Source organism: Telmatherina bonti (genome assembly GCF_933228915.1).
Source record: "Telmatherina bonti genome assembly, chromosome: 2".
Classification (NCBI taxonomy): Eukaryota; Metazoa; Chordata; class Actinopteri; order Atheriniformes; family Telmatherinidae; genus Telmatherina; species Telmatherina bonti.
In genome coordinates, this window is record NC_136620.1 from 28,945,086 (window position 1) to 28,954,102 (window position 9,017).

Consider the following 9,017-nt stretch of genomic DNA (forward strand, 5'->3'; position numbering starts at 1 on the left):
GAAGAAAGTTTACCTTTACAAACTCTTACATAAAGCACTGTCTGCTGGCCACACTGCTAGACTACCTGTAACTTTTATTTACCTTACATCAGCTTTTTAGGGCTAAAATGGTAGATTTATGAAGGAAAAAGGGTATAAAGTAATTGTGAAATGTGTAAAATGACCCACAAACTTTACACAAAATATTATTTTCCCAATAATATTGTGCCAGCAAATCAGTTTAACCGTGCTTTTGTTTAAATATTCATCCTCTGGCTGCACTCAGCTGAGGCTAAATCTGTAGCAAAGCTCAGCTGCAGATCTTCATTGTTGTCACGTCTTGCCAGAACTGTGGTGATCCAACAGACCGGCGCTGGGTCTTTACTCTGTTATTCTTAATGCATAATCAGTATTCATCTCAGTCTGGTGTATAGTTTTCATGTCTCTATGTCTCTTTCTACCCCTTTTCTGGATCACCATGTACCTTGACAAGCATAACTGCAAAGAAAAAAGCCCTTTTAGCAAAGTAAGGTTAGAACAGCAATTAAATGAATAATCTGAATCACTTTAATTAGCATCCACACATCTGCGAGAACTTCTCAGAAAAAACTTTCTAATTACATCTAAAAGAAGCTCAGTTTCTAAATAAAACAGACCATGTACAAAAAATTGTCAAGCTATCTTAACTGCTTTTTTTTATTGCTATGACCAAGCTACTGAGAAATGAGGCACAGATATAGACCTACAATGGCCAATTTTCAGCTCAATGACATCACTTAGCAAAGAATGAAACAATTTGAATGGAAATATTCATCAGTATTTATCTGACACATCCTGGTCAAATTGAGCTTTTTGCTTATACCAAAATTTCTGGCAGATTTTTGCTCATTAAATAAAGTTTTATGAAGGACTAAAATACCTTAAAACAGTTAATTCCGTTTATTTATGTCACTGCTTAATTTAATTAATTTATTGTTTCTTTTAAATGGCAAAGAGGACAAATGACAAAACAGTTATTGGTTGCCTGCTCAATAATTATTCTCATCATCAACGCAGACTGTTAAGTTTAGTTTGTGGACAGAGGAAACAGAGGTAATATTCAGGAATCAAGTATAGGATATTCTGGAGGTTTTGTAATGTTGCAGACCTTTTCTGGCACTTCTTGTTATTCAGGAATCATAGAATTAGAAGGTTTTAATTTTCACAAATAGATTCTTGTAGTACTAATTGACAGTAATTATTAATAATAATAATTTTTATTCCAGACACATCGGTGTATATCAGCAATTAATAATAAAAGAAAGAAAAAAAATACACAAATATAATTATGAAAACATCCGTAGAAACACATTCATTCCAGTGCTTCCAAAAACAGAAGAAATATCTCTGTCACTTAATTTTGGCTCAGTCATAACCATTACAATTACATTTTTTGACTCCCTTAGTTGTCACATAAATCTATACATGAAATTCCTCAGTACAGCATGAAAGGTAGGAACATTATTTAAGACAAGCATCTGACTTCCACTACATCTTGGAAGTAACAACAATATTCTAAAAGCATCATGAAATGCCACCTGAAGCTTTTTCATTTTAGCTTTGCTAGTATTGCACCATATATGAGCAATAATTCTGTTCAGTAAAGATTTTGTAATTTTAATGTGATATTATAAATATTATAATTATAACATGCTGTAAACTGGTGTTCTAACAATTTTAGCTTCATGCTTCCTGGACTATACACACAGCAGCATTATTGCAAATGATATGCAGTCATGATCAACTGTATTGGGACTTTCCAAATAAGTTACAAAAAATATAGAGCTGTTACCGAATTGGGTTCAAATAGACAATAAATAAATAAAAATAAAAATTAAATAAAACATTTTTCTAAACAGCCCTACGAGGGAGCCACTGCCATCAGGCATTTTCTGTAATTATCAACTTCTGCACCTCATGGCAAGTAATGTGGTCTACAGCTCATCAACAAAGTGCTTTAAATGGTCAGTAACAGTTGATTATTATTCTGATTATTATTATTCTGATTATTCTGATTATTATTATTATTATTATTATTTTTATTATTATTAACAATAATAACAATAATAAGAAGAAGAAGACAGCTACAGATGTATATGTTCATAGATAATATCTCCTCATCTTGTAACGCGCTGTCATGTGGTTCCATGGTGTAATGGTTAGCACTCTGGACTCTGAATCCAGCGATCCGAGTTCAAATCTCGGTAGAACCTTATGTATTCCCATTAACCTTTTTTTTGTTGTTGTAAACTTTTGCTGTCAAACAGATCTCTATCTCTATCTCATTTTAAGGACTTATGGACTCAATTCTCACAATAGAAAACACAATGCTGAGACACTGCAATAAGGAAGCAATCACCCGTTGTTTATGCAAAATACTACTTGCTGCTCCCTCTTTTTTCAAGAAACTAATTTTAGCCCATGGTAAAGATATGGTAAAGATAGGATTCGGCTAGGGGTTACATTGGTAAAAAATAATGTCAGAGTCCAGTGATAATTGTTCAGAATGTTGATAGAGGCAGCAACAGGAAGTCCGGGCAAGATGACATGAACGGATCTCAGAAAAGGAACAGAATGTGTTTACATGTTTCAAGACACTAAGTGTCATGATGCACAGACAGCAATCTTGAAAGGACAGAATTTCCAGCTTAGTGTAAAGTGAACTTATAGAAGCATGAGCTTATAGAAACAAAAACAATATCTCTATAGGTTGCACCCATATTTTCTCCTTGGCCAGCTGAGCAGTTCACGTAATAAGATTTTTTTCTTTAAACCAGTCTAACATCTGTTGATTTTTTTGAAAAATTTTTTTATTATTATGGCTCAAATCGAAGTGTGAGTTGTCAGTGTGTGTGGAAAACAAACTTCCGTGCTTTTTGTGCATTTTTATTTAATATCTTGATCAAGTAACAACTTATGTTTGTTAGACTTGTTCACCCTAATTTGTTTTCCTCTTTCTGATGGTAAAAAATCTTTTTGGGCACACATCACTGGTATAAGCTTGCTGCCATGGATGCTCTTTTTCTCCAGCTTTTGACAGCTTCTGCATTGAAGTTATTGTCATCTTCAGATTCTCATTGTGCTTGTAGAAAGGGTAGCACCTGCAGTTCTCTTTTTGATCTGTGGCTCCTGAAATCATTCTGAGCTCCCTACTGAGATCAAACCAGATCATGCATTGTCAGCGCTGAGCACGAATGTTTCTGTAGAAGCTTTAAAACTTCATTTTCTTATGTTTTAAAGAGAAGGAAGTCTGAACAAAAGATTATAACTGCTTGCCAAATGTTCTTACTCATCAAATGTGCTCTTTCGCTGCAACAAATTTATATTAAATAACAAAATAATTTACTGAGCCATGATGAGTAATAGATGAGCAGAAATTATATTAAACATGACTGCTGTTAGCTGATGCAGATGGATATTAAATATTCACACTCATCAGGGTGAGTCTGAATCTATTTTAACTCACAAACTTTTAGGCAGTTCCAGTTGGTACTGGATGAATAAGCTCTTTAAAAATCCAAACAAATGTGGATAAATTTAACTAATTTTTCACATTTTCTGTCATGCTGAATCCTTTGAAATGAAACCTTTGTTAAAACTGAGTGCAAAAGCAAATGTGATTTTTAACAATTGAGTATTACAAATTAAATCCACATGACTTTGCTCAGCCTTTATTAAGTTAAGGCAAGGAAAGGCAAGTGCCTTACATAAAAACATCAGAAGTGTTACAGACGTCGTAAAGAAAAGACAGCAAAAATAGCAAAGATCACCATAAAATAATAAAGATTAGATTTAATTAAGGTAAGTAAAATCAAGATCAATTAAAAGTTGTGCAGATTTTATGCATTGAGGACAACACAATAACTCAAATTTGAAATTCCTTTGAATGTATGAAATGCTGTTAATCTAAACAGTCTAAACGTGTCTTTATAAAAACACAGGAGATCCTCCACACATCTAAGAATAGTTTAGATGTGTGAAATAATTAAAACTTTCATTCACTTTTTGAACTTGCATGTTGAACTTTTTCAGATTTCTTGGCTGTGAATGCCTTTAATATCAAGTAAAGTCTATGCAACACGTAGCCTCAGGTCAGGTGAAGGCAGATCTGTTTATGTTTGATTTAATCTTAGAACTGAATTCAATTCATGAATACTCCTTCTAAGCATTCATTTTATGCATTCAAGTCGTTATTTCATCAGTTCGGATTTTTTTCTATTCAACAACAGTTTTTCTACATGAACCGCTATTGTAACAAAGGCAACATTCAATTTGCTACAGATATTTTCACATATTTACTAATCTATGCCGGTGTTTTAGATTTCTGTGAAATCTTTAATCGGTGTTCTGATGTGACTGTTGTGACTTTTACACTACAAAACTGCAGCATCAATACAATATGGATATCTGTGGATTATTGTTGTCATTATTTATGTATCATTGCTGCAACATCAGAAGATGACACAGCAAGATAATATGAAAATGGAGATCACCTAAACTGTAGGTCATACTAACTACCACATGAGGGCAGTAGAGGGCATTTTACTGAACAAGGTCAGCCTTTGAATAATTAGTAAAGACTAATTCATTTTTTCCATTTGAGCACTAAATCACCACTTAGACTAGGTTTATCTGAGGATTTAGCTGACAGAAGGCCGACTGGGTGGAAATACTCTGGCAAAAATATCTTGACTGTGTCACAACAAATTTAATACTAAAGGCATGATTGATAGGGAGTTGCCCAGTTCCATTATTTTATTAAAACCAACTAGACTGTGTGTACGGTGTTGTATGTTGAGTGTAGCTATTCCTTATAATTTATTTTTCCAAAGAGAGACTATATATATATATATATATATATATATATATATATTTATTTATTTTATTTATTTTTTTGACACAGCACAATACGTAGCAATGATCTCTTTAGATCACTGACCACTTGCAAATTTTTATCATATGATTAAGTATTACTTTATGTAAGACACATATAACTAATTTATTATTATTATTATTATTATTATTATTATTATTATTATTATTATTATTATTATTATTATTATTATTATTTATGTCTGCTTCACGCACGTAATAGTGTAGAAATATTTCTTCACCGTTTCAGACGTGGTTCTCTGTCACAGCTGCCAGCGGTGTCATCAATGACGTAGGTAAGGTTTGTAATCAGTCACGTGGGCATCGCAGGTCTGGATAAAACGCTGCCCAGGATAACACCGACTATACAAGTCCGTCTCATCTACAGTGATTTCTTTATTATTTTTTTACTGCTACTACGTAAGAGAAAAAATAAATAAAGACCATAAGAAGCAAACCAAGGAATAAATATCCATTCTCTCAACAGAAACCTGTTTTATTTGGACGTCCACTCATATTCGACAGATCATCTCTCCATTGTCGTGATGTGAGTAAATTTTTCATTTTCTTTCAATAAGAACAAACAAAGCCCCCACCCTCATAATGAATTTAGATGCCCCCTTTAGTCATTTTTACAGTATTTTGGATTCGCGATCTCAGGTATAATGTTTGCTGTCTGTGATGCGCTTAACGTGATCCTTTGCATACGGCTATGATTTAATTATTTAAAATATAATACAGCGCACAGACAAGTTTAACTGGTGTGATTGTTGACATGCAGATGTTTTTATGGAATGAGTAATTTAAGGCTTTATAACGAGCATCGCTGCCTCTGTGTGTGATCTGCTGTGCGCCTATTGGTTACATGGAGACCTATGGACGCTTATTTTATTGCGTCCCGCGCTGATGCTCCATAAGATGGCTTCTTCGGATGTGGTCAAAGGAGAAATCCCCTGTTGTTGTGGTCGATATTTTGTCAGATGATTTTGCCTCCCATTTGCAAGCTTCCTACACCTTTAAACGGAATATTGCCCGTGCACGTGATGCTAGCCTTTGCAGGCTTATCCTGCAGTGCTCTTGATCGTTTTTTTTTTTTTTACTTCCAGCCAGCACCACCTTGGAGTATGTTCACCTTCATCGTTCTGCTCTGTTTATCTTGGGTGTGTGTGGTCGCCTCATCGAGCAGGCGGGGTCCCCCATGTCAAACATCAGGAATGCAAATGGCTGGTGAGGGTGAGGGTCGCCTTCTTTGCTAAGGGGGAACAGATGCTGAGTGAAAAAAATGTTGTGGTGGTTCCCTCTCAGATCAGGCTGCCCATCCTCCCTGCCCTCCTGCTGTTAACACAGCCCTCTAATCCCTGCACACACTCTGACTGTCACAATTACAAAAACACGAGTCAAAGTCATAAATCTTGTTTCACATCCCAAACCCAGTAAATCTTTTTTTTTCTTCCTTTTCCTTTCTGGTTAATTTAAAGTTTTATAAGAAAATAGGAAATGTTCCTGGTGATATGTTTAAAGTCTCATATTTCAATGTGATCAGTGTTTAGAAATACAACATTCTTGCTCTTAAATTGTATACTTGTAGCATTGTTTATCTTAGTTTCATCTGCAAACACTTTGGCAGTTCCATCTCAAAAACACAGCCTCCACTGGCAGCTAGTAAAATAAACATTCGAACAGCTGCCAGTGTTGTTGAAATGTTTTCTCCCTTTGGTGCATCGAGCCACAAACATTATTCTTTCTTTCTATACAAGACAACAAACAGATGTAAAAAAGATTCCAATTAAATGGAAAGAGCTAAACAAAAATGTGACTTAAATATCCACAATTTCTTTTGTAACTACGCCCCAACTTAAAAAATGACAGGTTGTGTAAAGTTGTCACTAGGAAAGGAGGGCACTCTGATGTTCTCAGTGACTAGAGGTTAAATGTTAAATTTGAGCCTCTTTGAGAAGAAAGTCCCACTAATCAAATGATTGGGACATTCTGGCACAAGTGATTAACAAATGACTGCTAAGCTGACAGTTCCAGATGACTCATGAACACAATAGTGGATGTGAATGGAGAAGTAGTTAGCTGGCTGGCGAGAAAAGGAAATCCGCCATGTCCTTATATGTAGTGTTATTATGAAGAAAAGTGTGGTGAATGAGGAGATTGCAGTTCCTGAGGAGCCCATGAGTCACTCACTTCCAGTCTTGAGCTAACGGAGGGTTGTCACAAAGAAGGTGTCAAAAAAATTTAGAAAAAGGATCTTTCAGATTGTTGTAATAAACATTAAAACTTATTAAACACAGTGCAGAAAGGAAGAACATGGCACCTCAGCAGAAGGAGCTACAGCAGCTGTTACTGATCTATCAGTATCAAATGCTGAGAAAATGTTTTCCAGACAACAACAACCTGGAAAAACGTAACTGTCTGCGATGATTAGGAGATAGTGATAAACTGTGATAGTTAAAGGTTATTATTTTAGCTAAATGTAGGCAGAATGTTCTTACAGAAGGGAGAATGATTAAATCTTCACTTCACTGCTCACTTTTCATGTTGTTGCTATGGAGAGGATTTGATTTAAATTTAGATTTGTGCTTCCTGCTGGGGGGGGGCAATGAATGCTGTTGTAGTTGGAAATGGAGATTATGCCTATATTTAATGTAGAACCTTTCAAGTATTATATGGCACATGTGCCCTGCTATCAGATGCATATCTGCAGGGCAGCATAATGACAGATTTATGAAGTAACTCAGAGCCGGTATTTCATAGACTGGCTGAGGTGTTATGTCACACTGAAGAAGAGGCGTATTAGCTGGACAGAAGAATTTTAGATCATTATATGAAATAGACTGTTAAGACAGATTACAAGGCCTTTTCCATTATACATAAATTGAGCTTGCTTTTGAGTTTTGACATCGATGATGTAAAATCAGTGATTTTAAAGCAAACTTACCATATTGTCTGAAATTATGCAAGTCTATTCTTAAAAGTCGTGCAAAATGTAAATAAAAATGTTTTTGTCAATAGCCAAGTTATCTGAGGTTTACATTTAAATGTAAAAAAAAATTATGTAAAAGGCTACAAATCAAATATTAAAGAGAAGATATTTTGTAAACTGAAAACTTAATGGAAGCAGTATATTTAGAGAAACTGAGGCAGAGATATACTTAACGCTGTGTTGCATCACTTCTTTCATCAATACTTGTAGGTGTTTGTGAACACAGCAAATGAACAGAATAAGTGTAAAGATTTTTCTGTTCTGATGTGATATTAGATTTCAGCTCTTCTTCATGCTTGTTTCATAATGCAGCAAAAGTCTTCTAAGAGCAACAATTTTACTTCCCAGAAGCTGCTGGAATCTGTTCCTTGCCTTGTTGAAAGAAGTAAGACTTTCTCTGAAAAAAGGTGTAACATTTAGTCCAGGACACAGCATCTTGCTAAAAAACAAAACAAACAAATAACACAACAGCTTGTATCTTTGCTTTGGCTCATCTTCACCGAGCTGGGGTCCAAAATAGGCTGACTTTTAGAAAATATAACTTTTTGTTTGATTTTTTTGTTTAGTTTTTCTTGTATTATATTTCTGTATTTGACTTGTGACACAAATGTATGGAATGTGTTTTGTGTCAGGCTTTTCTGAAGTATTCTTGCACCCATGCAGATCATGTCACATCTTTTTATCAAGCGAGCATGCCTCCTGTTCCAAACATCACAGCCATTCGCAAGTGCTTTTCCGGAGCACAGTCACAAGGAGTGTCTGGAATCCAAATCATTTATGAGACATTCCTCTGGCAAAGTAATTTCTTTATTGTGTTTGACACCAAATATCACAATTCTGGTATTTAATGTAAAGCTAACTAAGTTTTTCTTCATAAAGATAATCCAAGAAAATTTTACGAAGAAGAGAGAAAATAGCTATTACAGGAAGCCTAGAATAGCTATTTACCTTATATTACCTTTATACCTGAATGGCACCTAGTCGCCGAAGCATTCATTTGGTTCATGCTCAGTGTTGAATAGTAAAGAAAAATTTATTTGTTGCATTGATTTCTTACAAGTGGGGTTGGTATATTTTGTGTAGATTTTTTTTTTTGAGAGAATAGAAAATGAATTTCTTAGTTTCCTTCAGTGAGAAG